The 27,234-nt window shown below is 35.5% G+C and overlaps 1 long non-coding RNA gene across 2 annotated transcripts; it reads left to right on the forward strand.

The window, feature by feature from the left end:
• Nucleotides 1–3,625: 3,625 nt before the first annotated feature.
• LOC128079541 (uncharacterized) lies at nt 3,626–27,234 on the forward strand. Of its 2 annotated transcripts, none has more exons than XR_008206208.1 (3): nt 3,626–3,767; nt 18,944–19,187; nt 26,566–27,234. It is a non-coding gene; the product is annotated as an uncharacterized LOC128079541 (long non-coding RNA). The 2 variants fall into 2 exon arrangements; XR_008206207.1 differs by lacking the exon at nt 26,566–27,234 and adding an exon at nt 20,470–22,133.

Genomic DNA, 27,234 nt, shown 5'->3' on the forward strand with positions numbered 1-27,234 from the left:
GATATAAACTCATAGGCTGCAAACCAGGAAGGTCAGACATCAATTTCAGACAAGTACAAAGCAGGCAAGTTGGAACCAGCACAGATTACTACTGACGCAGAGCTCTGTAATAACACAAGGATGCCATTATGTGTGTGTCCTCAAAGTACACGTGTACACATTTTATGTTTTAAAAAAGTCACATAAAAATAGGCGGTATTCTCTTTTTGTATGTTTACATACTCTAATGGCGAGTTTGTGTGTATTTATTTTATTTACATAAAGGACATATATAGACATGTTTATTGTATTTTATGTATAAGTAATGCTGAGGAGTGTGTAGGTTTGGCTTTCTTTATTTCAAGTGTATTCCAGACAGACCAGCCATGGCTGCTGTCTTCACTTTGCTGATCGCATGATTTTGCTGTGGTGAATATATGCGTAAGTGAGGTTTTTCTTGTGGATTTCCTGCAGGCTCTGGGGAGTTGCAGATTACGTGCAGGTAGAAAGACAGTTTACTATTCCGGATGTTAAGACATGTAGATGGCTTCTGAAATGTTTTATTTAAGATGTTCGTCTTCTGATATATTAGAGGAAAATCTAGTGTGAGTGCCCCAGACACAGTACCTAATTATCCTATCAGTGATGTGTTGCTGTGCTATAAAGCCGTTTCCTGTGTATAAATCAGCAGCAGAATCAAACTGATACTGCTGCTGATTGGAGACATGTTAGCACCTTGACTCCAGATCTTATCCTAAAAATGAAAAACAACCTCAAAGTGATATACATATGTCCTCAAATTTCTAATAGTTTTACTGGCTTTACAAGACTGTGCCATTACAGCTGGTACTAGGAAGATTTTCAAGTTGAGGTGAAACAAATACCTCCAAATCACAAAGGTTTTCAGATAAGAAAGGAAAGTTTATTGGACTTAACAAAGCTACTGCTGTTTGTGAAAAGGCTTTTGGCTATAAGAAGCTCATTCAGTGAGGGAAGTGAGGTTATGGAGAGTGAATAGTCAATCTTGAGGACTTTGAGATTCTCCACAATCATTAGGTAATTCTACCTCTGTTTTAAGCAGCTTTTTTGGAATCTGTGATGGCCCAGGTCAGTTCTGTCTGTTACCTGACCTTTTTCAAGTCCATTTCTCTTGGTGAATTTGGAAGAATGAATTAGCTGCATGGATAATTATGAAGCATTTCTGAGAAGGAAATGTGTCAAAATGAGGTTCAAACACGCTGAGAAACTGGCTTCCAAAAATCAGTAGACAACTGTCTAAAACTGACATAGTGGTGGAAATACTAGAAAGGGAACTGCTGAGAGCAGACATACACATCTTGAATGTTTCAGTCCCTGAATCCCAGACATAATCTTCTCTGGGCTTTAAAAGTATGTATATATTTACTCTGCTGAAGTGTGGAACTCAGAGCTTTTACTTAAAAAAGCAGCTGAGCACGGCTCAATCCTTTAAGGTATGGCCAGAATCACAGGTGATGGTCCCATCTTTTGTAATGTAGATTACTACTTTGAGGACTTGCTCTGAAAACAAAAACCAAGATTTTGGTCAATAGCTTTCCTTGCTTAGCGGCTTTTAGGTACAACTTTACCTCCTGTAATGGGAACATGATCAGAGACTAAAGAACGCTGAAGGAGAGAGAACACTTTTTTTCATTGCATTCATTGAGAGCATGCAGAAGAAAATCACTAAATTGGGAATCTTCGGAAGAAATTAAGATTGTTAAATTTTTTTGTATGTGAGTGTCTTGCTTCTTACTGCCTTTTCCTGGGAGAAAAATCTTCTGGTCTTTAATCCCTCTTCTGAGCATCATTCTTTGTTTTAATAGAGAAGAATTATTTATTTAAATACAAAAAGAAGCTGAGGAGATGATTAGGGTGGTTCTGAATAGAAGGTGAAATTGTGATTATCCTAGCTTATGGAATATAATTAATAGAGCATGGGCAGAAGCTCCTTTTCAGGTCCCCTCTTTGAAGAGAAAGCCACTTTGCTACTGCATTTAGAGAGGCCCTGAATTTCCAAGTGTGTTTTATGAATAGTTTGGGAATATCTATCACACTGGGATCCTCATGTGTTTTAGCTGAAATCTGTCTTCTGGATCCTGGAACTGATCCAGGCATTAAATTGTCCCATATGTTTAGATATGGGCTACTTTCGTCATCTTCAGAAGAAAACAGACGGCTCTAATGCAAAGCATGAAAAGCAGAGTGTGACTGGGTTTGCGATTCAGATTGAAGTACATAGTTACCACCTAAATCTTACGGGCGCCTTGGGTTCACAAAGCCATTTTGACTTGCAGCTTTTTTGTTTTTCTTTCATTCAGAGCCTGTTCTCTTCTATTACTGTTATTTTTCGTTTATGATGGAACACTGCAGGATTAGGAAAATTCTTCAGTCTGTGCAAACATCTTCTGTAATTGTTTGAAATCAAATGTGTATATATTTCTGCAGAACTAGGTGTCAACATTGTGTAGATTTTACTTCACTGTTTCAAATGTATCCCTTATAATACATGCGTTGTAGGTTAAATTGTACCAAGGTATCAGGAGTACACCAGCTGAACAGGGTTCTCACTGGCAGTGATTTTTACAATGGCTTCATGTCTTGCACTAAGGTGAAGATTTTAGAAAGGGATCTCTGAGCAGATTTGAGCCATATTAAATCATAACCAGACATCTAATCAAACTAAATATTTTAGGACATAATTACATTTATACTTCTGTTAGTTTTGGGATATGAATCCTGCTACTCTGAGGTAGATAATACATTGCTGATTATATAGCGATCATTTTTAGATATTAATAAACCTGCATTTTGTTCCATCTTTAAAAACTGCTTAATATAAGCTATTTTTGTGGAGTGTCTCAATAAGGATATAGGAAGAGGTTGCAATGGGTAGGCCTTATTCGAGAACACCCCATACCAATCGCTGTATGGCACATGAATTCTTTTGACTAGGTTCTTCCACTCCATTATCCAAAGCATTTTAATGAAAATGAAATTTTCAAATTTCAATCTTTGAAGATTATCTTTGTTTACCTTTATATGGGAACTGCTGAGTCAAGGCCTGAACCTCTGATTGATCACCTGAGGCAAACAGTGAGTCAGCCATGGGAGCACAGGTGAAGGAAATTCACCTGTGCTGCTGGAAGGGGTGGAGCCTGGCTTCACCTCTCCTAGACCCATTTAAGAGCTGACTACCAGTAGAGAAGGATCTCTTCTGGGGATCCCTTCTCTGGAGTTTTGCAGTGAGCCTAGGATATGGGTAAGCTTTCTATCTATTTTCTTTTTGTTGTTATAGTCTGCTTTGACAAACTCTCATTTATTTCATAATTATAATGTCTTGATATTCATTAACTATACAACCCTCAATTAAGCATCGTTCTTATTTTTTATAATTCCTCTCAGGACATCTCTACATCAAATATTTAAGCCTGCTGAAACATTTCTTAACTGGTTATTACCTAACAACAGATAGGAGATATTTGTATTTCCAAGATACTTAAAATTTTTACAAAATAAAGTGCTAGTGTTTTCTGAACACCTGTAAGGAATCACAGGAAAACCAGAGTGGGATACAGTATAGGGTTGGACAATTTGCCTTTTGTTTTGCTGCGTCAGTAGAACACTTCTGAAAAGGTGTCTGCTTTTAAATGGAATCGTATCTCCCTGTACTCCATGTTCCCATCAATCCCTCTGTGATTCTAAATCAATGTTTTCCTAAAGTGTGGTAGCAATGGGGATCCACTGTGATGGAAAAAAATATGCCAAAGGTAGTGGGAAACTTACAACTTTTTTTTTTTTTCTGGTCCTGTTTAACACATTATTTTCTGTTCCTTGCTAGCACTGAAAGTGCAAATGGATGAAGACAAAATCAGACAATATAAAACAGTGTAACCTTTTCTTTGGTTGATGTTCATAAAACACTGTTATTTTAAAATTAAGGTGAAAAAATTTAGATTTTATTTTGTCTCAAAGTTCTCTGATGAGAGAGCCCAGAGCTTATGGCTTTAAATGTATGTTTACTGGGTATGTGTGTAGATAAATTATTCCTTCATTTTTAGTGTTCATTACCATGAGCTTTACAAGCAGAAACATCTGAAATGATCCATAAGTTTTCTTTCATCTGAGTTTAAGGCTGATACTGGTGAGAAAGATTACAACATTAGCTAGTCTGAAAATCTACTGAGTGTGCAAGGGTTTGCTTTTTATGTCCTGCCAGCCTTTTACCCTTCTTCAATGTAGATATCTAGGGAGATAATGGTGATATAGAAGGCATGCTATGTAGGTACTCATCTGAGTGCATGGACAGAGTAAAATCAAATATGGTTCCTGGAGTAAAGTGCAGGTGTTTGCATACATTGAATAGAGTGGTTAGACAAGACCTGATGAGGGAATGCTCCAAATGTAGACAGCGTTTGTTGTTCATTAATGTATGTATAGAGTGGGAGTGAAAAAGACCAAAGTAGAGAGAGAAAAACATCAAATCACTGCTTAAGCTAAAAAAACACAGGATGAGTGATATTTTTAGTATTCTTAGAATAATTTTCTCTAAGATCATCAGTTTGCAGGATAAGCAAAACCTTGGTAGGGTCAGCAAGCTGTACACGTACTCGGCTCATCCACCTCTGGAGACTGTGATTGAATAGAAGGATTTCCTGGAATGAAATGTGGAGAAATGTTGACCAAAACATTAATAAATGACTGCCATGTAGTTATCAAACATATGTCATTTTTCAAAAAAAGGGAAAGTAATCATGAGCCCTGTAAGTCAGTTAAAATTGTTAGTATACATTTCAATGCTCTTTTTGGTAAATGCCTAGACAATAATACAATAAAAGGAAGGCATGTCAGAGTAAGGTACAGAGTTTGAACAAAATGTTTCTGAGTTTGTTAGCTTCAGCTTGTTCTGCAGTACTGCTATGGAGATTTCTAAATCAACAAATCCAACCACAATAAGATGGGGGGGAAGGAGGAGGAAAAGTCAGGAATACCAGGGACTTGGTTTCTGTTCCCATCTTTCTCATTAGGTTTCTCTGACTGAGAAGAGGTTTTCCCTTTTTTCTTGCTAATGTTGTTGTCCTAACTATGTAGAGTGTCATGTCTACAGTTCACATATGTCCAATTTTTACATTGAGTTTTGTGCTGAGTTTTTGTGTCTCCATGAAGAGGTAACAAAGGAGTAAGAAAATTAACTGTGGTTTCTATGTTGATGTATTGCTTTTTAGATAATTATTTTAAAGTATTTTTCAACTCCTAAATTTCCAGGAAATGATTACTTCATTACCACAGAGTTACTAGCTGTTATTGCACATCTTGGCCTGTTTCCACAAAAATAGAAAGATAACTTTACCAGATACTGATGAGTCTTTTGTACAGTGTGAGCAAGTCTAGCTGAAATAATGAAACAGTATGAAAAATTATGCCATCAAAAAGTGCTTCCTTAAGAAAACACTGTGATTCTTCCTTAAGATACAAAACTTAAGTAAACTTTTTTCCACTGCATTGCTATGAAAGGAATCCTCTGTTTGAACAAGTGTTTGTAATGTTTAGAAGTACACTTTTATAAATAGTTAAATATGAACTAAATTATTTTTGTTATTTCAGAGTATGAAATGGAGAATCTTTTCTCTGCTTTCTTTCCTTTCTATTCCAAGCTTTTCAAAGCAAAATTTAACTTTTCTTTCTGGAAAAGGTAAAATGACAACAACAATAGGACTTTGTACCGAAAGACTTCTCAAAACCAGTATGAATGCATCTTGGATGCAGAAAACTAAATCTTCAGTTACCAAACAGTGAGATTCTACGCTCCTACTTCAATCAGTGGGTATCATATTAGGTGACGTAATAAAACTTTGCACACTTCATACAGTTGCTAGTTCATTTAATTGCTGGTAATAGTTACAATAGTATACAATATATAAACTGTATAAAAGAAGGATTTGTTTTCGGTATCTTATTACCATCATTTAAAACTGTTTTTGTTCCCAGATTCTCTTTATCTCTTATTAAAACTCAGTCTGGATTGTAATGATTAAGTCAAAAACCTTTCACGTTAGTCTATAAAAGGACATTTGCAAAACAGAATGGTAAATGATGTTAAAAGCATCATCTGAAAGACTGTAGGACTGGTAGCAGTGGAGGCTACAGTAAGCAGAGCAATGCAGCCATCCTGCAGTGAAATTAATTGGAGAAAACAGGAGGAAAAAAAAAATCACACTGAGCTTACATTGCAATATGATCTTGACTTCTCTAACTTCTTAGAATCATAGAATACGGAATGGTTTCAGCTGGTAGGAAACCTATGATCACCTAGTTTTAACCTCTGTAACACAAGCAAGGTCACCTTCCACTATATCAGGTTTCTTGAATTACCTGAACTGGTTTCTGGACATCTCTTCTAAAGTTTTGTCTGTAGACAAGATGACATTACTATTTCAAGTCTTCTGTCCTGACCTTATGTGTAGTTGGTATGTTAGCATTTTGAGCAGAGATCCTTGAGATAATTGGAATCAGCTTGCAACACACGTAATTGGAAGCACTATAAATAGAGTACACAAATTGGACTTCTGGCTGCTTTAGCTGTAGCAGAAGCCCTTGCAGTGCGTGCCTGTGTAAGGCCCTTTCCACGCAGCCCCATGATGAGGGAAAGCATTGAACATGACCTATTCATCAGCATGCTGGCATTTACATTATGAGGTTAGAGTAATGTGAGATGGATGACAACTTACATAATGAACTTTTGAAAATACTATTAGAAGTGATTCCAATAGGTTAATTTATTTGTTGTGGAGAATTTGATGTTAGGTCCACTGGTGAATGTGAGTACAGATTCCAAATATATTCCTAAACCTTCTTATAGAAGAGCATCTCTAGAAGAGAGTGGGAAGACAACTTTGGAAGATGAACAACTGGTCATGGAAAAAGAGGCTAGGATATAATTTCTTTTTCCTGAGAAATATTTCCCATGAGCATCAAAATTAATCATGAGCTATGATTCCCCTGTATTTCATCAGACTTACCTTCTAGTTGTAAGCTGCGTCATTTGAAAACACATTACTTTGGCAAATTCCTAGTGCAAAATAGAATAAAAGAATCAAAACAATGAATCTCAGGAGATATCATGAGGAAGAGTGCCCTTCATTTCACTGTATGGATTTTGTTCCGACTTCTAACAGTTTTCTTCCCATTTTGGATCAATAATTGATACTGTGTGAAGCAGAAAGTATTTCTGATTTTCTTAGTGTAGCCACACAGTCATAAACACATCTGCAAAACTATTTGTTAAACATAATTACTAACATAGTTGTTAGAATGCAGTATAGCAAATTTCCATTCCATTAAGGATTGATAGCTAAATATAACACAATTGAAACGCCAAATATCTGAATAATAAGCTGATATCTAAATTAGCAAACTAAATTATTAAAAAGCATGGAAACCTCTGCCTCCTACCGTGTAAAGCATACTTGCTTTGAAAAAGGAGACATCAGCTCTTACAGCTGTACTTCAGGATGTAGTTTTACTTGTTCACAGTCAACTAAAATATTACCTTTTTTTGAGTTGGAATATCATTTGCTTTCAATTTAACCTTTCATTACTCATCCTCTAACTAAAGTTAGGCTTGTTTACATTAAAATAGCAGGATTTCCTGCAATGTTAAAAACTGCATTCTGGCAAAATATTTTTAGTTCTGAGAAACAGGTCCAAACTTCATCAGCACCTGTAAGCCTCAGTTTAAATAACCATACCTGGAAAACAGTATGAATGTATTGAATTCATTCTGCATATATGCAGGAAGGATGTTTTGAAAATAAGCAGTGTGCAAGATCCTTCCCCCCCCACCCCTATAATTCCCTAACTGATAGGGAATCACAAAATTTAGGGCTGGCTGAGGTTTGCAGGGACCTTTGTGTTTCTCTGTTCCTGCCCAAGCAAGGACTCCCAGAGCAGGGTGCCCAGCACCATGTCCAAGTGGCTTCTGATATCTTCAAGTAGGAGATTCCACAGTCTCTGGCCAGTCTATGCCAGTGTTCTGTCACCAACACAGACTAGAAGTGCAGCCTGGTGTTCAGAGGGAGCTTCTGTGTGCTGGTTTGTGCCCATTGCCTCTTATTTTGGTGCTGGACACTACTGACAAAAGCTTATCTCTGTATTATTTGCATCCTCCCTTCAGGTATTCACAAACACTGATAAGATCCCCTCGGGCCTCCTTTTCTTCAGACAGAACAGTTCAGCTCCCTCAGTCTCTTGTCATAGGAGGCGGAGACGGAATGGATCTTGAACTGTTTTCAGATGTTTCTGAAGTCCTAAAATTTCTTTTCCGCTTGTCCTTGAAAAGCACATTATTCATAAGCCCTCCTGAAAAATTTCCAAAATTGAGTATTAAAACGCTTTCTGTCTTAAAGCAAGATTGAACTCACGTTTACAGTAGGATTTAAAATGTAATTAGTATTGAGCAGGAGTAGAGAAAAGTAATGTCTCTATAACAATAAGATTTACAAATGTTAGGGCAAGGGCTATCTTAGATATCAGAAACAGATTTCTACGCCTCCAGGTAAGTGCCATGCTTTGGTAAACTAATGGTTTCAGGAGGACTTCTGAAAGCTGAAGGCAGCAAATGGGAGGAAATATAATAATCCTCTAGTTAAAGTGTCATTAAAGTTAATGCCAAAAGAATACATTAAAATTAACGGAATCAAAATTTGAACGTAAAGGTGAAGGAGTCCTGAGAATAAAAAACTGTTTTAAGTTACACATTTTCTGTACTGATAATGAGCATGTAATTTTTCAAAAAACTAAATCGTGTGAAAAGTTTGAAAGGTTAGTAATTGAGTTTCAGCATCTCAAGAGGAGTAAGTGAAAGCGAGAACAGAATCTTAATCTCTGAAGCAAGAAACCTTTGTGTTACCTAGGAAGTCTCTGCACCTTCTTGCTAATTGCTTTTAGTATCTATGCCCATGCTAATGTAAAACTAAGCTGAATTTAATCTCTTTCCTCATACAACATAAAATAGCCCTGCATGTGGAAAGAATTAACAAGCACAGGGTAGTTTTTTTTGATGTGGGCGTTCTTCCTTAATGCTCATCAGTGTTACATATAAACTCCAAAACAACATTTTAATGACTAGTCTCTATGGAAATGCATAAATAATTTTGGTGTTACATTTTTGTTATTTCCTTTAAATGGTTTTACAAATAAATATTTTGTTTCCGTTTAGTAACCACAGCTTTCTGTATTGAAAGCTTCTTGTTAAGAAACAATACTGTGTAGAATCTTAGCATGCATTGATTTAGTTAGTGAAGACTAAGATTTAATGCAGCTACTTGTCATTTTTAGACTTACTAAAAGAAAGCACATGATATGTGTTCCTGCTGTAGAGACTATGAGACTGTACTAACAGAGTAGGGAAAAAAAGGAGGTGCCTTGTTATTTATAACTTTAGATGAGCTGCAATTGATAGGAGCACATTCTAATACTGCAACAGCATGATGGAAGGAGAATACCATGTATATCAACTATATGGCAGCTCCATCTCACTCTTCCTTATATCAATTTCTATTAATGTCCCACAAGCACAGCATATTTTGGAGGAGGCCTCTGTATGCTTTGAGTGCTGTGTGTGCCTAATGTCACAAGCACGTAAAGCTTGAGATTGTCATATATGATGTTTTCTTCTAAGTGCACCTGCATTTCCACAAGATGTCAGTCTGTAAGAACGGTGTTACATCAGGAAGTAACTGCAGCTAATGGTCCATTTTATTGTTGTCTAGTCTTCAACACAATGCAATGTGTCTGAAAATCAGCAGTGATGCTCTATAAGGAAGTCTCAAAGCCCAAGAGAAAATAAGATTTACAAATAAATGCTAAATGCGAACAGAGATGTCTGGCCCTTTTAAAGCTTTAAATCTGCAAGCTGCTCATTTTAGAACTGAATTAATTAACTTCAGTAAGTGATAAATATGACAAAACTGGTTAATACCAACAGTTTGTAGTCCCGTGCAATGCTTGACAATACAAATTCAATCATAGTGTCAGATCAGCATGTACTTCAATTATCTTTAGTCAATTCACCATAAAAATATAATCCGCATAGTTAGATAACATAGATAGCAGTAATTTGTCATTGTTGCTAATGAACAAAATAAACTTGAATTTACACACTGGTTAGAGAGGGGTTGAGAAAGCAACAAGGCTTTAAAACCAGTACAACCTTTACTGGCATGTATTCCCAACATATTCTTGCAGGACCAACATTTGCCTCAGAATAAGTCTCCTTTTCAAGTAAACCAACTTTATTTTTACATTTTTAGTTTTTTTTTGTTGTGTGTTTTTTTATTTTTTAATATTCCCATGTCTTGTAATGTATAATAAAATTACTCTTTAGCTCTTCCCCTGTGGAGAAAGCAACAATGTTTACAAGCAGTGCAAGTTATCTGGAGATGTAACTGATGTTATTATCTACACTCATGACACTGTAAACAATTAAGAGGTCACCTTGCACTTTCTCCTGCTGTCAAGTAATTCATTGGAAGTAGTGATTACTAACCCTATTTACTTTGTAGCTTTTATTGTTTTCTCGGTGGGTGTTGTTGTTTTTAAATTCTGCTCATAAGCAGGAAGCTGCAGTTTATTGCTTTAGTCATAGGCTTTTTCCCAGCTTTCTGTGATTCTGCATATTATTGCAACATTGAGCTTTGTCTGAAGATGAACCAGAAGTGGTACTGGAGTAGAGTGATGGTTGGCTTGCTAAGTCATACAGAAAATGCCTTTTGTTTTGTCAATAACAGCTGCATAAAATGATGGCGTATGATTTCATCCCTCCTGTAGTAAATGATAGATTAATGTAACTTTTGAATAATTTCACTTAATTAGTCTTTCACTTTTGGGGGCAAAATTTTCCTTTCTGTAAGTAATTAGTATTTCATATCTGCGTCCGTTAGCATTAGCTTTCAACGTTTCTGGTATGTTTGTATTTTAAAATGTTTTGCCTCCCCCAATTAAAATAGTTTAGCTTCCATCAAATTCAGAGACGTTTTTTCCCATATGTTAAAAAACAGTAATTATGATAAATGAGGTACCTGCATGTACGTTCTGTCATTTACAGAAGAGATTTCTAAATCCATTGCCTTTACATCAGTAACTTACTACCATCATCAGGTGTCTCTAACAGAGCTTTGGTCTATTCCGTTCAAGGACTAGCTGTAAAATTTCTCAGTTTGTGCCATAGGATTCTTTCATTCATAGGGAAGGAGATTGATCCTGATTTAATTTTGTTTTATAATTTATTAGTAAATACTCCAAGAGGCAGAAACTTCTAATGGGCATTTCTCAAGATGAACATGAATGACTTGCGGGGCAGTTGCAATTCATCCTCACTGAATGTTAAGAATGCAAGAAATAATTGAATTCTAAGGGCTTGTCCAATTTAGGAGAGTATCTACTTGGCATGGAAATGTCTTTTTGATCGCTATATTATTTCTGGAATTCAAGCTACTACTAATAAGTTTTTCAGCACCTTATCTCTGATTCTGTAACGTGGATGAGCTGGGTTAGGTAAGTGCCAGCACTGATAGAATTCCACGATGTAGAAGAGGTGCACTTAACCCTTTTGCAAATGCTGAATCATTGAACAAACATTATGTAACATACGGATTTTAACTATCTTGCCCCTTTGGAGCAGAGGCTGAAATACTTTTCTTCAAGTTGCTTGAGACTTTGTTCAGAACCTCTTTGCGTCAACTGCTTGTATATAAATACAGAGTGTTGAGGCTATGATTTCTGGTAAAAGGATGATAGCGCACTCCTTCAGAACAGGAAATGAAGTGAGAGTTCCTAGTCTTCTGTAAGGAGCTTTAAGCATTAACAGTGATTAGTTAGCCCATATAATTTGATTTCTGCTGCAGTAGAGCAATAGTTTTTAGACTACAGAATGTTTCTTTTAAAAGATGGATCTCATCTGTATTTTGTGTGACTGTCACATATATAGATTATGGTATTAATATTACCTTTGGTAAGGAAATGCACATTGTCTCAAAGATATCCTGAAGATTAGCCAAGAATTTCATCTGGCAGTATCGATACGTCATCTTTTGTAACAGAGTGTATTGACCGACAAATCCCTCACTGTTGGAGATGAAAAGTGCTGAATACTATGTGATATCATCCCCTACAAAGTAACAGGAAAAGTGAAGGTCAATATAAAATATATGTGGCCAGTGGATTGTGTATATATTTGAAAAAAACTTCAAACCTTGACAGGTCCTGAGCTAGATACTAATTAATTAATCTGGTCAGCAGCTGATGCACTCCTTTCTAAGGTCACTCTGTGCTACCGAGTTTTCAGCAAGGTGTTTCTTGGGAACGTTGATTACAGAGATTTTTAGGTTAGCAATGGACTATAATTGATTATTGTGCACAAGTGTCTAAGGACAATATGGCAGATCAGTTTTCCATATGTGTCTCATTTTTTTGGACAGTATTCTGGGATTTCTTGGACAACTCTTTGCTTTTTTGAATGCTTTCTTCTTTGTATTCCAAAAAGTATATGTTGCCCAAGACCTCTCTGTGTGAGCTTGCTCTTCTGCCTGCAAATGACTTGATGCCTATTTTTTTATGCTGAATATAATTACATAAGAAATAAATGTATCAGTAGGGTGCTTTTGCATATCATATTTCATCCCTCATCAGGAGGCGTAAGTAGTGCTTTACTTTGCACTTAATTCATGTATCTGTTCTTTCAACAAACCAGTAATTACTAGACCAGTTTGGATTATTTCTGAAAAGATTTTTACATCTTTATTTGTTTGATACTTTGACATCATTTAAAAAGAAATGCCTCATAGCATTATTCATTGATACAGTCACTACAATATTTTCCTTTGTTTGCCAGTGAAATGAAAATTCTTTACAGTTCCTCAGGGCATGTTAGCCTCAGAATCATTTTTTCATTATATAACTCTGGTATGCATTTTGCCACACAGTTTGGAAATCTTTGAAGTGATTGATGGTATCTTATCCCTTATTCTTTTTCCAAGTACTCTGTATCAGAGTCTCTCCAATCTTATCAAAATAGTTACAGCTATTGATATTTAGTAGGTCAAAATCATGTCTTCCTTTATTTCTTGTGTCTTTCTTTATTTCTTATTTCTCTAACACTGAGTTGGTAATTCAAATTCAAGTCCCCAAAAGCTGACACCAGAATTATATGTGCTCCTTAATGAGCCCACTGCTAGCCATTAAGGAATTACTAGAACTGCTGTTTTATTTGAGCCTTCTTTTGGTGTTACGCAGTGGAGTTCATCGCTTTTAGAGTTTTGTCTTTGTAACGTGCCACATACTTTATACTAAGGAACAGATACTAAACAAAATCAGAATAATAATGTGTAAATATATGGCTGTTAATTTAAAAAAAAAAAAAAAAAAACAAAAAAAAAACGACAAAGCATTTCTTATAATATACATTTCTGTTTCAGACTGTTCTCATAATTCATGGTAAAAATTACTGTGTAACAGGAGTTTTTTGTTGTCATCTTTCTTCGTTTTTCTTTTTTTCTTTGGCATCTCCCTTCCTCTCCCACTTCTCTAACTCTTTACTTTCATCTGCTTTCTCAAATCTGAGCAGTTTAAAGTGAAAGGCTTTGCTGAAATCTATCCATCCCCTTTAGTATCAATTGATAGCATCACTGAGAGCTTATAATTTATAGAAGCAATAATTATAGTTAAAATTTTATTCAGATGTTCTACCTAACAAGAGATTTAGTAGTTTGAAATGTGGCTTTCTTTTTCTGCTATCTATTATTTCTATCACTTTTGTTTCGTATCCATTACATATCTTAAAAAGCCTGCCCTTTTCAGATAAAGTCTGAAGGAAGATACCAATTATCCTTAGTATGTAGTCTCACATGTTCTTGATCTGTAAAATGTGTACATGGTAGTTGCAAGGACTGCTGAGACCTAGAAAGAGGAGTCCAGTTTTGTATTTAGCATGCGATCTGTCTTTCCTCCATCTTCTGAGGTTTAGCATCTCTTATTCAAATTACAAAAAGCTTCTGATTTCATTTCCCGTACTCCTTACTCATATTTCTCAAGTAGCATCTTTTTTCAATTCCAACACAGTTCTCTGACTAATATATGATTGTATTTTGAGAGATTGATAGGGAATACTTGACCTTGAAGCAAGTGTAGAGACCCATGATTTCTAGATAATTTCTTTATATCATGCCCTTTAGAATGAGATTTTCCATGTCTTCCAAGTTTCTTCATCACCTTTTTTTTTTTCTCTGTACTGATGACAACCCTATTAATGTGATAATTCTTTAAAATATGTCACATTGCCTCTCTGTATTTAATCTTCCATTGAGCTTAATTCCTTACTTTCATAGTTTTCTTGGGTGCTTTAGTACAGGGTCTCTTAGCTGTTTCCTTAGACCTTTTAGAAGCTAAACCAGGAAAAATAATTCAGACAACAGCATTGCCTCTCTACAGTGAGACTTACACATTGAGTGTATATTGCCTTTTTCCAAATTGATTTCAGGCCTGTTTCTACTTACTTTGCTTCAAGATACCAAACAAATCTGCTTCTTGTAGGTCTGTCACTAGCTGAAGGAAAATCCCATCTGTGCTTGTGTTATAAAGCAGTATGTTGTAACACATTATGATTAGAAAGTGCCAGGAAGAGCTAGAGGTGGAGCAGGGTAAGTGAAAGACTAATCTGTCCCTCTGGAAAGGAAAAATGATGCTCTGTGCAAGACCAGCTGGACACTCTCTGACAAGACTCACGGTTATATATATGCATATATTACTGAGACTCAGGGAACAGCTGGAGGTTTTGGGAGGTGTTAACAGAGAACTTGATCTCGCTGTACCTTGATTGCTCTAAGCACAAATCATGGGCTTTGCTATTATCAAATACCACACCAACTGTGCAGCTCATTAACAGTCACTATCATGGTCCCGTATCATCATTTGACACAAGTGGCAGAACGCACCCCTGAGGCCACTGTTTTGTTCAAATTTGGATGCTTCACCCAGGATTAAAATAACGTGAACTTATGCAAACCTGGAGGCCCAGGTTCCTATAGGTCAGAAGTAGAGTAGTTCAGTAGTGACAAGTGCATCTTAATGACGGTCTGTCCTCCAACCAACTCTATACTTATCCTCAAAGCATTATTACATTTCAGTGCCATGTCACAAACTGCGTGGCTACAAAATAGTCACTAAGGGTACCATGCCATCAGAAAGCCTTGTAACAAACTGTACAGGCCCAAATCAGTCAAAGCACCATCAACTTTCAGAAGCAAAGGCAAGCTCCCTTTTTTAGGGTCTGACTCAAAGTTGATAACTATAACTAGGATATATATAGACTAGTTGCAGGTATTCAGTGTATGCCCAGGAAATTCTCTGGCCTGTGTCTGTTTTAATGGTAGTTAGTTAGTCATTCATTTGCCTGCCAGAATAGACTTCAACTTTCATATGTTGTCTTTTTTTTATTACCACTGTATTTATAGGGCAGAATGTATACACACTTTGTCATTTTAGAGGACTCAATGAAAATATCTCAACTAGATAGTGATAAATAATAATTGGCTACAGTTAAAGCATTCGGCAAAGATAAATTGGTTCTGACTCCATTTCGATTGAAAAGAATCAAAGCTGGAATAATCTGGTCAAAGCCATGTAAAAGTATTTTGCCTTCAAGTACCAAATTTATCTGTGGACAGTAGTGACTTGCTGTGTGACAAGACAGAGATTAGAAAATGGTCTTTCAGCACAGATTTTTAGCATCTGAAATCAGACAATATTTGTGTTTATTGAAGAAATATTTGTTTTTGTTATAATGTGTCCTGCAGCAGTGTTTTATAGCTTGGCTAGCATCCATAAGGGTAAGTTGTGTTCTGTAGTGAAATTGTGTACCTTAGTTTTGGTGCATTGAGTTTTAGTCCATTCCTACTTTCCTAAAAGACTGGTAAAACTAGACTGAAAATTTTCACTATTTCTATTGGTAAATGGATGTCTGCACATATATAACAGTTATTCAACTACTTGCAGATCTGTTATTAATTTTGGACAGTTTGTCACTTCTGTATTTGCTGGCTACAGGCTTCTACTTCAGAACACATCCACCAATAATCTTGAGGTAATTTTCTTCTGAGTGACCTGGGGCTTGAGTCTTTTTGCATCTGGCACTGCGTATTCTTATCTCATATTTGTAATTCCAGCATTCTTGCTAGGCCTGTGAAACATCTCTACTATTGCCTGACCGTTTAAACGGAGACTATGCAGCCATAAGTTTCCACCACTATATAATTTCTTTTGGATTCTTCCCAGTTGTGCTTTTAAAATGGACCTGTAACTACTTTTGCTGATGTTTCTGAATGTCTTGAGGATCAAGTTAAGTTTACATATTTTCATTCTCCAAGGTTGTCTCAGCTTAGAATTCAGCTATGTACATCAGTAACATCTATACAACATATCTGTGTAGTTTTGGTAATAAGATTAATGGGCCTTAGAGCTCTGGTATGTGGCTGTTAGTAACCTCAGTGATTATAAATACCTAATGATCTCTTCTTCTTTAAGAGTAATACTTAAGCAACTTGACATGCCATTGCACATCTTTTTTTTTTTTTTTTTCTTTTTTTCCCTTCCTTCTTGGTAGACTCTGGGAGTTTATATATTTAGTACTCAGAATAGTTCAGCTGGAACTGATCTACAAAGATCATTAAATCGAACTGCCAGATCAATTCAGGGCTAGCTAGTACTCAGTTGGCCTCCTCATCAATTGGTGCCTGTTGGCCTGTACCTGCACTGAACTATCTATCTTTTGTTTGGTGCTCTGTGTGAAGGGTTTATAAGTATCATATCACAGTTTTAACCTATTTCAGTTGTTACATTTCCTTGCTTCCCAATGACAGAAATAGGACTTCTGTGTTCTTATACCAGAAGGTGAAAGGGCTCTCTGAAAACCCTTGTAGAACACGTATTACAGTCTGAAACAGCTAGCTATACTAATTGACACTGGTGTCAATAAATTAGTAGCTACAGATAACAGCAACAATAGTGTTACTTTTCCATTTTTCCATGTTAGTCTAAATTGCGATTTCTAAATTCTTTATCTGTGTAATTGCATCTGAAATGAAGAATGATTTCCTCATCAATAGTATTTTTCGATCTATGGTATTGCAAAACAATATTTTTTGCTACATCTGTAGTCTTGTGAATACTTAACAATTTAGTACTTTTGCTTACACTACTTGAGTTTTGCTTTGCTTCGCTGCCATTTTTATCATTTTTTAGTCTAGAGAAGACTTTTTCCGTTTCCTTGACTATACTTCATATGTTCATTTTCTTACAGAAAACTGTTGAAATTATATGATGTGAGTCAGTTTGTTCACTTCGAGATGCAATACACCTGTGGACTGAATCCTTCAGAAACATCATGCTATTTTTTAACTGCTTTACTGTAGCTGTGACTATTATTTTCATGGATCATTTTTGTTGTTCCTATGTATGTATTGTATTTGATATGCATATATGCAGGAATATATGTGTGTGTACGTACATATTTGCATTATATATTACCTATCTCATATTTTAATTTTGTTAGATACCTATATTTTCTTTACTTTTTTTCTTCTGGAAACAGTAACTTCTACAGTTTTGCACAATTTCCATGTTCTTGCATGTTCTTCTATTTGCAATTATTGTTACTCATACCATCATCTTGAATTTTATTTATCATTGCATTACAAAACATAAAAAAAGTCATCACTGTAGAATGTACACTTTTGTGATGATCTGTATCGCAATGCTGTGAATGGGATGAAGGTCATATCAAGCCCTGATTTTGCTTCAGAAAATGGAAGGCAAATTGATTTTCAATCTGAGCTTTAGCTCAGATGATTTTGAACTATAGTTGCATTTGAATGCTGACCAGCATAAATATATTCATATTTCAATGTAAAATATTTCTATACAAAATTGGAAACTTTCTGAAGTTTCCAATCTCCCCTTCCATAGCAGTTCCTCCAAAATATTATTGCTTTCCAATTTGTAGGTGAAACTTCTTGTGGTAAATTGCTGTTCAGTAACAAAATATCTGTAGATGATATCAGAATATTCCAAACCTGTAACTGATGGGCTAACAGAGAATGGCTGTGACTTCTGATGGTATTTGCCTTTCAGTTATTGGCTTTAAACTCTGACTTTTGGAGTATACACTCTTACATTGTTAATTAAACATTTCAAATGGTAATAATGAAGATATAATATTAATGGAAAATTAGATATCTAAATTAACAAAACATTCATTAAGTAGTAATTGCAATTTTTTTATTGTTTCAATGCATAGAATAATGAAATAGATCATTATCTTTTATGCTACTTATGATATTGTTATAGTAAATTAAAAAAAAATCTTTGCATGCTGACAATATCTATGTATGGCATTAAATTAGTCTCAGATATGAAAATCTTATCTGCATGAAATGTCATTGGAGTTCGTATTCGTGTATAGAATTTACGTGGGAGCAAATGATATTTATTTTGTGCCTGTTTAGTAAATCTATTTCTCTGGATATCATTTGAGCATGTGATGTCTTGAAGAAAAATAAAACACCCTATCAGGTGCTTCAGTGTTCTATTAATTCAACAATAGCTTTTTGGAAGAGCAAATATTATAAAATTTGCATGTTCTCATGGTCAAGAAGTAGTTAAACTGGTTATCGAAAGCAAGAAAAGAATCACTAAATTCTTCCCAAGACTCAAAATATATTCATCTTTTGCAAAGATAGTAAGGAGAGTATTTTTACCTCTGCTTCCAGCACTAAAATGGAAGGTTTTACATTTACGTAGCTTGGCAGCTCTGTGAACAGCCTTCCCATGTGGAAGGTGCTTGTTTTGCTGATGCTGAGTTCTATTATTTCATATTTGTTTTCTTTTTCTTTCCTAGGGTGATAGGGTTGAAACAACAGGATGAGAGATCTCAAACACGCTACTGAATGTTGTACTCTGACAAAACTAGATGGCTTCCTTTATCAAGACAGCTGTGTTTTTAAATAAATAATCTTAATATGGCCAGCAGAAGGATTATGCCTGATACTCAAATGTACTACCTTGAAAGGTTGCCTTGACTTCCTCAAGGAGTTTAAATTAAGGCATTCAGGATGCCAGACCAGAAGGCCTCACAGACTGAGGTATGTTTGTTTACTACTTAGGAAACTGAGATTGCAGTGAAAAGGACAGCTTCCAAAATAGCAAAGTTACTGCTACTAACAAAATAAACTTAAAATAAATATTACTGAATAGACTGCTTCATTTTGACAGTTTTTTTGTCCCTACTATGGATCACAGAGAACAGTTAAACTGTGTTAAATTGGGCTTCAGTTAGATAGATCCTTGTCACTGGTAAGTGGCTTCCCATGGATGCCATTAGGATTGTTTGTAGAAGCAAGACAAGACTGGGCTGGTAAGTAACTCACAAGTTATATGCAACTCTGCAACTTGTGGCAGTTTTATTTTAACAATTGATGATAGATAATATGGCCAGTTCTTGAAGCTGTCCTGTTTACTGAAGATTTACATGAAAATTATTACTTTATACTTTCATTTCAAGCTCTTTATCAGATAAAAGTGAGATATGAAGTAAGAAGCAGATCTCTTGCTATCTATAGAAATATATGATTTTGCTTTGTACTTTTATGCTGATCAATATATACAAATGAAATTTCATGTCATTAAAAATTTTGGAGATATTTTTAAAGGTCTAATTGCAAAAAAAAAAAAAAAAAAAAAAATTGGTTGATTATATGCTCGTGACTACAGACTGATAAAGTCTGTAGATCCATGCAGACCCATACTCTATGAAGTAGCTAAGATGCACAGAAATGAGATGGTTGGACTAGATGATCTTATAGGTCGTTTCCAACCTTGTAATTCTATGATTCTATGAAATAAAGTTTTAGCAATAGAATTCATAGATGATTGTCAGCAACACTGATGCTTTGATTTTATATGGCTTTGAAAGCTGTTTGAGGCCAACACTTTAACTTCAGACTGAAGAGCGCCAAACCATAAAGTAAGGAAAGTTTTTAATTTGGTGATCTTGTGCAGAACGGAGAAGCTCACAGTAACTTGTTCAAGCTTTCCCACTTGCAAGTTCAGATTGAACATGGATAAAGAGAATTTAAGAACAGCAGTCAGACAGATTTTGTTGTTTCTGATTACTTTGGGTTTTTGTTTGTTTGTTAGTGGCTTTGTTGTCATTTTTTTTAACACTGCACAAAAGTTAACAGGAAAAGGAATATGAACAGTAACTGGATACTAAAGTAGCAGTTCTGAAGCCTTGTCTGTCTTTGCTTCTCTGTGTATGCAATATCACCAAGAAAAAAAAACCCATTTTTTTACATTCTGAAGCACACTTGTGTTTGTTATTCGAGCCAAATTGCTAATCCACTTGATGAAATAATCTTTTTTCAGTCTTAGTGCTTTACATTTCCTGGAATATTGTATTTTTATGGCAAGAAGCAGAAAGGAAGCTGTTTTACGCTTGTAAACCGTTCAGTATCTTGTCTCCTTTTGTGTAATGAAACAAAAATATTCTGAAAGAACTTCAAAAAGCCATGGCTAATATCTCAAAAACAAAATGCTGAAATCAAGCCTTCCACAGCAACTAATATGAAATCAGAAAGCATGTTTAATATTTTATGCAGAGTCAGAGATAGCTGGGGCAGATATGTAGTGGTTTATTTTGTGCGCCATCATTTATGTTGCCTGATATACATCTGCAGCCCTCCTGCTTGGGTAAGGTTTTGTTTGTTCGGACCTGTGCACATCTACAGGATTTTGTGAAACAAAGAAATGGACGTTCTGCCACCCTCTGAAAAGATTTCTTTGTTTTACATTCTGCCACCCTCTGAAAAGAAGCCTTGCTAAACTTAACTGTATATCTCTCCTTACTGAAGAGCCTTGTGTTGAATAAGACCCATCATCATGTAACTGAAGGTTTTGCAGGATGAATCCATACCTAATATCAGAAGTACTGTAGTATATCCAAGATTATATGTTTTATTATTTGTTATCATAAATATTCTACAGTGAAAACCCAGGGCCTCTTTCTGAAGGACCTGAAGATGGGAAGGAAATCTAAAACACTTTCACAGTCAGAGAAGAGCTCTTCGGGGAGAAAATATCTTAGTGTCATGGGGTTTTTTTTGTTTGTTTGTTTGTTTTTTTTCTCGTAAAAGAGGGAGAAATTTGCTTCTGAACTGAAACTTGTGAAGAAATGTATATCCTTTAATAGGAATTATTCATAGCTTTTCTTCAAATAGTTAGTTTGTTCTTCCAATGAATATACATTCTGGAATCTATCTTTTCTCAAAATAATGTCCCCAAGTTGTTAGAAGTTCAAGTATTGTTTTCATATTTCTCATGAGGTTTCAAAACAGCTCGGTTTCCATTTCACATCTGGGTGAAATGGAAAAAGTGTTCTCTTGCATATTCAAAAGTGTATCTGTTTATTTTGTCTAACTGCTTTAATATAAAAAAATTATATGATTGCTGTAGGGCAAAAGAGTAACAAGCCTCACTGCAGTGAGCAGAAAATATATGCATAGCCTATCAGTTTTCCTCTATATTTTGCATTCCTTCTTAGGAAGACTGGGCAATGAAATCAAAGGCTATTGAAACCACAGATGCTTATGGAATCCCTCCTGTAGCCTGGCCTTGCATGGCTTGATTTGGGTTTTCCTCTTCAAACTTCCAAGTTCACCCACCCTGAAGATCTGTGAACTAAAATTTTCAACCTTCTGTTAATTAAGTTGATAGCTGTTGCCCTGTAAATTTGGGTATTTGTCTCTGGATTGATGTTTGAAACAGAACTAAAGTGCTGTTTTCTGAAGCATTGTCACTGAAAAGCAGAATCTTCCTAATGTTGCCCTTAATGTGAATTTTCCCTATGTGTATTAAAATGTTGAAAATAAGTAACTGCCAAAATTTCAATTACTTTCATGGGAAACATCTAATTTTTCTGCTGCAGCTTTTTTCACAATGCAAGAAATAATGAATTTAGCTCAATGCCGGGCTTTTAAGAAGCGATTAGTACACTTATTAACCTCGGTGCTCACAACAGAAATAGTTGAATTCTTCTAATCCTCCTCTATCATATTAGATTTTGAAGAAAATATTTTTGCATCTCCTTATCATTGTCATTTGATGGGATATCTCTAAGATAATTAGGTTTTTTTTTTTCTGCCACTGCATTAAGAAAAATAACTTCAATTTGTTGGAATCCTATCAGGTCAGATTCACACTTTTGCTTACATAAAGTGGTAACCCTGCCTGCTGGTTTCCATCATCAGTTCTCAGTAAGATTTCTGCTAAATAATAAAGGTAAGCTAATGATGGTATGCAATCAGATCTAACACTTTTCTTCAAGCTGGTTATTACTAGGTTTGAGTTCATGTTACAAAACATCCAGCATAATTAATGCAAGTCAATGTGGTAAAACTAATTTAATATGAGCAACAACATGCTTTATAACTGGACAGTGGTAAGATCTTATACTTTGCAAACGATCACAGAGTTGGATTCCTTCACTGTTAGACATTTCTTTGGCTAATATCAATGCTTATGTAATGAAAAAGGAAATTGGAATGTGAATAGGTGAATTCATATCTCATTATTTAATTTTGTTAGTGAACAGCTCAAAATATTTTGCAGATTCATCTGGGAATCAAAAGGAGATAATAACTCATAAAATGAACAGTTACTTCCTGCCAGATATTTAATGTCTTTTTAAGAATACAGATCAACCTAGTTTTGAAAACCCACATAGCTTCTAAACGCTTCATACAGTAATATACATGAGTGTCAGATTTAACTACTTGTCTCCCCAGTAGTCGTGATATGATTTATTTTCTCCAAATGTTGTTTGGAAGTTATGGAGTAAGTGGAGTTAAACTAGTGCCAATCTTTGGTTGACTGCTGCTGCCAGAAATGGTCAGCTCTGTTGGTAATGTTTTAGCAGCATGGAAAGACCTAAGTAATTGCAATGTGGCTAAATAGAGGCTACTCAGTTCTCAGGACTTTTATTTCAATTCTTCCCTAACAAGTAAGGTGATTCAAGGTATTTTCCTCAAGTCTGTCTTTTTCTGTATTTTCCCATCAGTCTTGGACCCCATATCATTTAGCATGAATCATCATAACATAAAATTAATCCACACTGTGCTTGCTTACAGAATGTAAGACTTTTATTTCAGAATGTATAGGAATGTGGAATGTCTCTGAGAATAGAAGCAACGGATCTGTTTAAACTAGCTTGGTGGTGCCACATTCAACTAGCACTAGGATGGACCTGAGGCAGCCACAGCCCCCTGTTCTGACAAATGACCCATTTTGGCAAAGCTGTCCCCCTTGCAGTCCATCCATCCTGAATTCCTCATAATGTTGGAGCGGAAAGCAATCACCAGGCTGACTTGAGGCAAGGGAAGATCACAGCCTGGTAGTGACAGCGAGATACTACGTTTCAGGAACTCTCAGTTCTGCTCTTTGTCACCATTTCTTTGATCTCCCTGAGCAAGATAGGCATGAGGTGTTCTAATGTCATGGTGCCCACAGGCTTCACGAACTCCTTTCTAGCTCTGCAGTCACTGTATTAAAAAAATATGTCACTGTACTGGTGGGACACTGACATCAGATTTATTTTTTTTTTGGCACTCTTCAGGAAGGACTTCTGCTTCAGTACTTGGCATCTGCGTCAGTACTTCTTCATTCCTCTTATCTCCTAGTGGGTTTTTGATTATTTATTTGTTTTCAGAAACCTTATCTCTCCTTTTTGTTGTTGAAGAAAATTTTTCTCTATTATCTGTGGCTTCACTGTTGCTCTTCTGAACAGTACAGTCACAAAAGCATACAGAGTGCACAACCAATGGCAAGTTATCTTGTGCCTAAATTTGGTAGGTTTTTTTTTTTTTTTAAGTTTTCCCAGAAGAGCTGAACTGTTGCTATGCATAGTTTTTAAAATAGAAATGTGAGGGGTTTATTATTTTTAATCCTTCTTGTATCAAATATAAAAATCAAAGACAAAATCATTGTTCTCATTCTGTCAAAATGTAGATCATCTCAACACTCAAACAGCCATTAGTTTTCCATAGCATCAATTTATTTTAATATAATGCTTCATTTTGCTGGAATGCAGACAAATAAATAATAGGAGACTTGAACTGAGTCTAAAAGCATTACTATAGGCAATGCTCAATGTCACTGTTCTACATTTAATGCCTGACTTCAGATCTCTTGGGATTTGTATAACTTTTGAATACTTGTTTCCAAAAACAAAAAATTATCGTTTTAAATTCTACTGTATTAAAAAAAAGAAAAAAAAATGAGAGAGAGAGAAATTGAGGCTGAGAAAGGAAGAATCTGATCTTTGAAGTTACAGTATTTAGGAGTGCAGAATTTAATTATTTTTTTCTTTTTGGTGTATCTGTGAAAGTCATGAATGTGGGATGTTAACATTTACTCATGAGGTTCTGAAGTGTTATTCCAGCTAAACCACAGTATCCAGATATAAGTGAGCTGCTTTTTAGAGTTCACAGGATGCTGATATTAGCTTCATTTTTTTTAAGGCAGGCTACATTAGCACAACTGGTATCTTAAAAATATGGCGCTGATCACAGATTTAATATATTTTTAAAATTTTTATAATTTTGAGATACTTTCCATGTCATTTGGCCATCTGTAGGTATCAAGGGTACATTACTTTTTTGAGAAATGAAATAAAGACACTGAAAAAAAGATAGCAAAACAAACAGAAGCAGCCCACTTTAAAGGTTTTCTTAATTTCAAATGAACAGTGTCTACTTCTGCAAAAATATTGAAATGTTGAAAAATCACTTGCTGTGGCTGAGTATTGAAACTGCCTGTGTCAGCTCTCCTCACAAAGCTCTGGATGAGCTCTGTGCTGGAGAATTCTAAGCAGAAACAAAGATTTCTTGTGGCTACAGAAGGCTGCACAAAACTTAGTTTTATCCCAAGAGAATTTGCCAGAAATTTCAGGGGAGGAAAAAAAAAAAAAAGAGCATGCTATCAAAATTATTCCATTCTTAAACCATTTACAACCAGCTTAATTATCAGCTGAATTATTGTAACAATCAGGAGTCTGGGTATTTTGTATACCAAAATTGAGACCCTGATGATATCAGGTGGTAGAAGAGGTTGTGATTTTGCCTTCCATCAATATTTGAGTAGACTCGGTCCAATCCTGATGCACAGAGTGACTTATGATCTCACCACACAGTACCTCTGACCATTTCAAATAACCTGTCATCATATAACATTCTCCTGTCAGCAATGAAATTTCTCACGTTAAACATCTGCTGTATTTTCAGATAGTTCTTTCGTGAGATATAATAAGGGAAAACAAAGAAAGCAGTCAATTTGCAAAGAGAAATGCAGCCATTTACCAAGTAGCCATTTAGAAATAGTTTTCCTAGGTTCCATACCATCAGAAATGTTTACTTTGGATTTTGGAATAGTTGAAACAGATCTGCCCTTTGCAGGCATAAATGTAAGAGTGGCACATACAGTTGCAGCAACAGCTTCTAGTTCAGCTTTCTGTCTCTGATAAGGACCTTTATCAGCTGCTTCAAAAAAGGTTGCAGAATGAACTGCCCACAGAAATGTTCTTCTTGACCCACGTTAGCTAGATGTTCATAAGTGCCTTGAAACCTAAGTCCCTCCATGAATTCCTGCGGGCTTTAAGAAATGCTTATTTTGGATGTACTTGCTACTCATGAATATCCAAAACTTTTTTGAGTCGTTCTGGACTCTTGACCTAAATGGTACTTTGTGGCACGAATCTCAGGCTGATTGCATGTTCTGGGTAATTATTTCATTCATATTCCCTTCACCACTCCACAATTTGGAATCAAAGTTTAGGGTAAGCAGCTACTGTACATGCCAGCTCTATGTTGATTTCATTTCTTTTAAAGTAAAAGAGAATCACCAAGGTCATCATTATGAAGAAAATTACCTAAGAAAGAAAAGATCTCATTCAATAGTCAATACAACTAAGAATTATTATTATTATTATTTTAATGCAAGTGATCCTTGTAGAGCATTCTAACATTAGAAATGAAGACAATGAAGGAAAAATCTGGCCAAGTACAGAAAATGATGCATTTGGATTATGAATGTGATACAGAAGCAAAATATTGCATCTCTTTGCCATGTGTTTTGAGCTAGTAGAAGAAGCATCTAATATTTAATGTTTGCTTTAGGTAATTTACAGAGAAAAAAATATCCCTGCTTAGCTTTGGTGCACAAATCTCCTCTATTCTGAAAGCTCTGAAACCTTCCTGAACAACTCCAGTGTTTTACATCCAAACTGAATCTTTTGAAGTCTTAGGAACTAAGTATTGTACTAAACTGTAAATGAAGTAAGAAGTGGTAGATAGAGTATACACAGTGTAGGGCATAAATACATTATAATCAACATAAAAACAAGAATAACACTTTTTTGTGCTTTTATATTGAAGATTTTCACAAATATTATTTATGGATATTTTTGCTTAGCAAATGTGAAATATTTGGCATGCGAGAGCTTTGTTTGCTACAATGGTCTTCCATATCCACATTCCTGTCTCTTTTGGAGGTTGACTTTGCCTCAACATCTACAGAAAGCAACTGATATAGTTACTGCTCGGGAGGAGAGAGTCCACACAGGGCATTTCTTCAGTGCCACACCAGCAGGTAGATTTTTCTTGTGATAAAATGCAGCTGAAACCTACCAGAGACTTTATGTGATAAAACAGCTGCTCTTTCTGATGTCTGACTGCCTGATAGAGCTCCTGCACCTGCTCATCCACTGTTCCTACCTTCTCTCACTCTTCTTTCCCTTATTTTTTGTCATACTCACCCCTCTTCTGTGACAACTCATTGAAAACACTTAATGAAGCTGGAGATGGCTGAATTAATTTGGATCTTGCAAGGAATTTAATGTAATCTCATATTTTGTCCTATTTCTTTCTTTCCGATTTTTTTTAAATTATTTTCAGTGTGTTTTATAAGAGCTTCAGTGTAAGAACTGTGGCATTTTTATGTTTTTAAATTATCTAGGACTAACTTGATTATGGTTCACATTTTCATTGGCCTTAAAAAACACAATATTATTCAGACATTACATTTTACCACCATTTTCCCTGCATTCTGAAACATGAGATAGGACACACTGACTGTTTAAAT

This window comes from Tympanuchus pallidicinctus, unplaced genomic scaffold (genome assembly GCF_026119805.1).
Source record: "Tympanuchus pallidicinctus isolate F22 unplaced genomic scaffold, pur_lepc_1.0 scaffold1, whole genome shotgun sequence".
In the NCBI taxonomy this organism is placed as follows: Eukaryota; Metazoa; Chordata; class Aves; order Galliformes; family Phasianidae; genus Tympanuchus; species Tympanuchus pallidicinctus.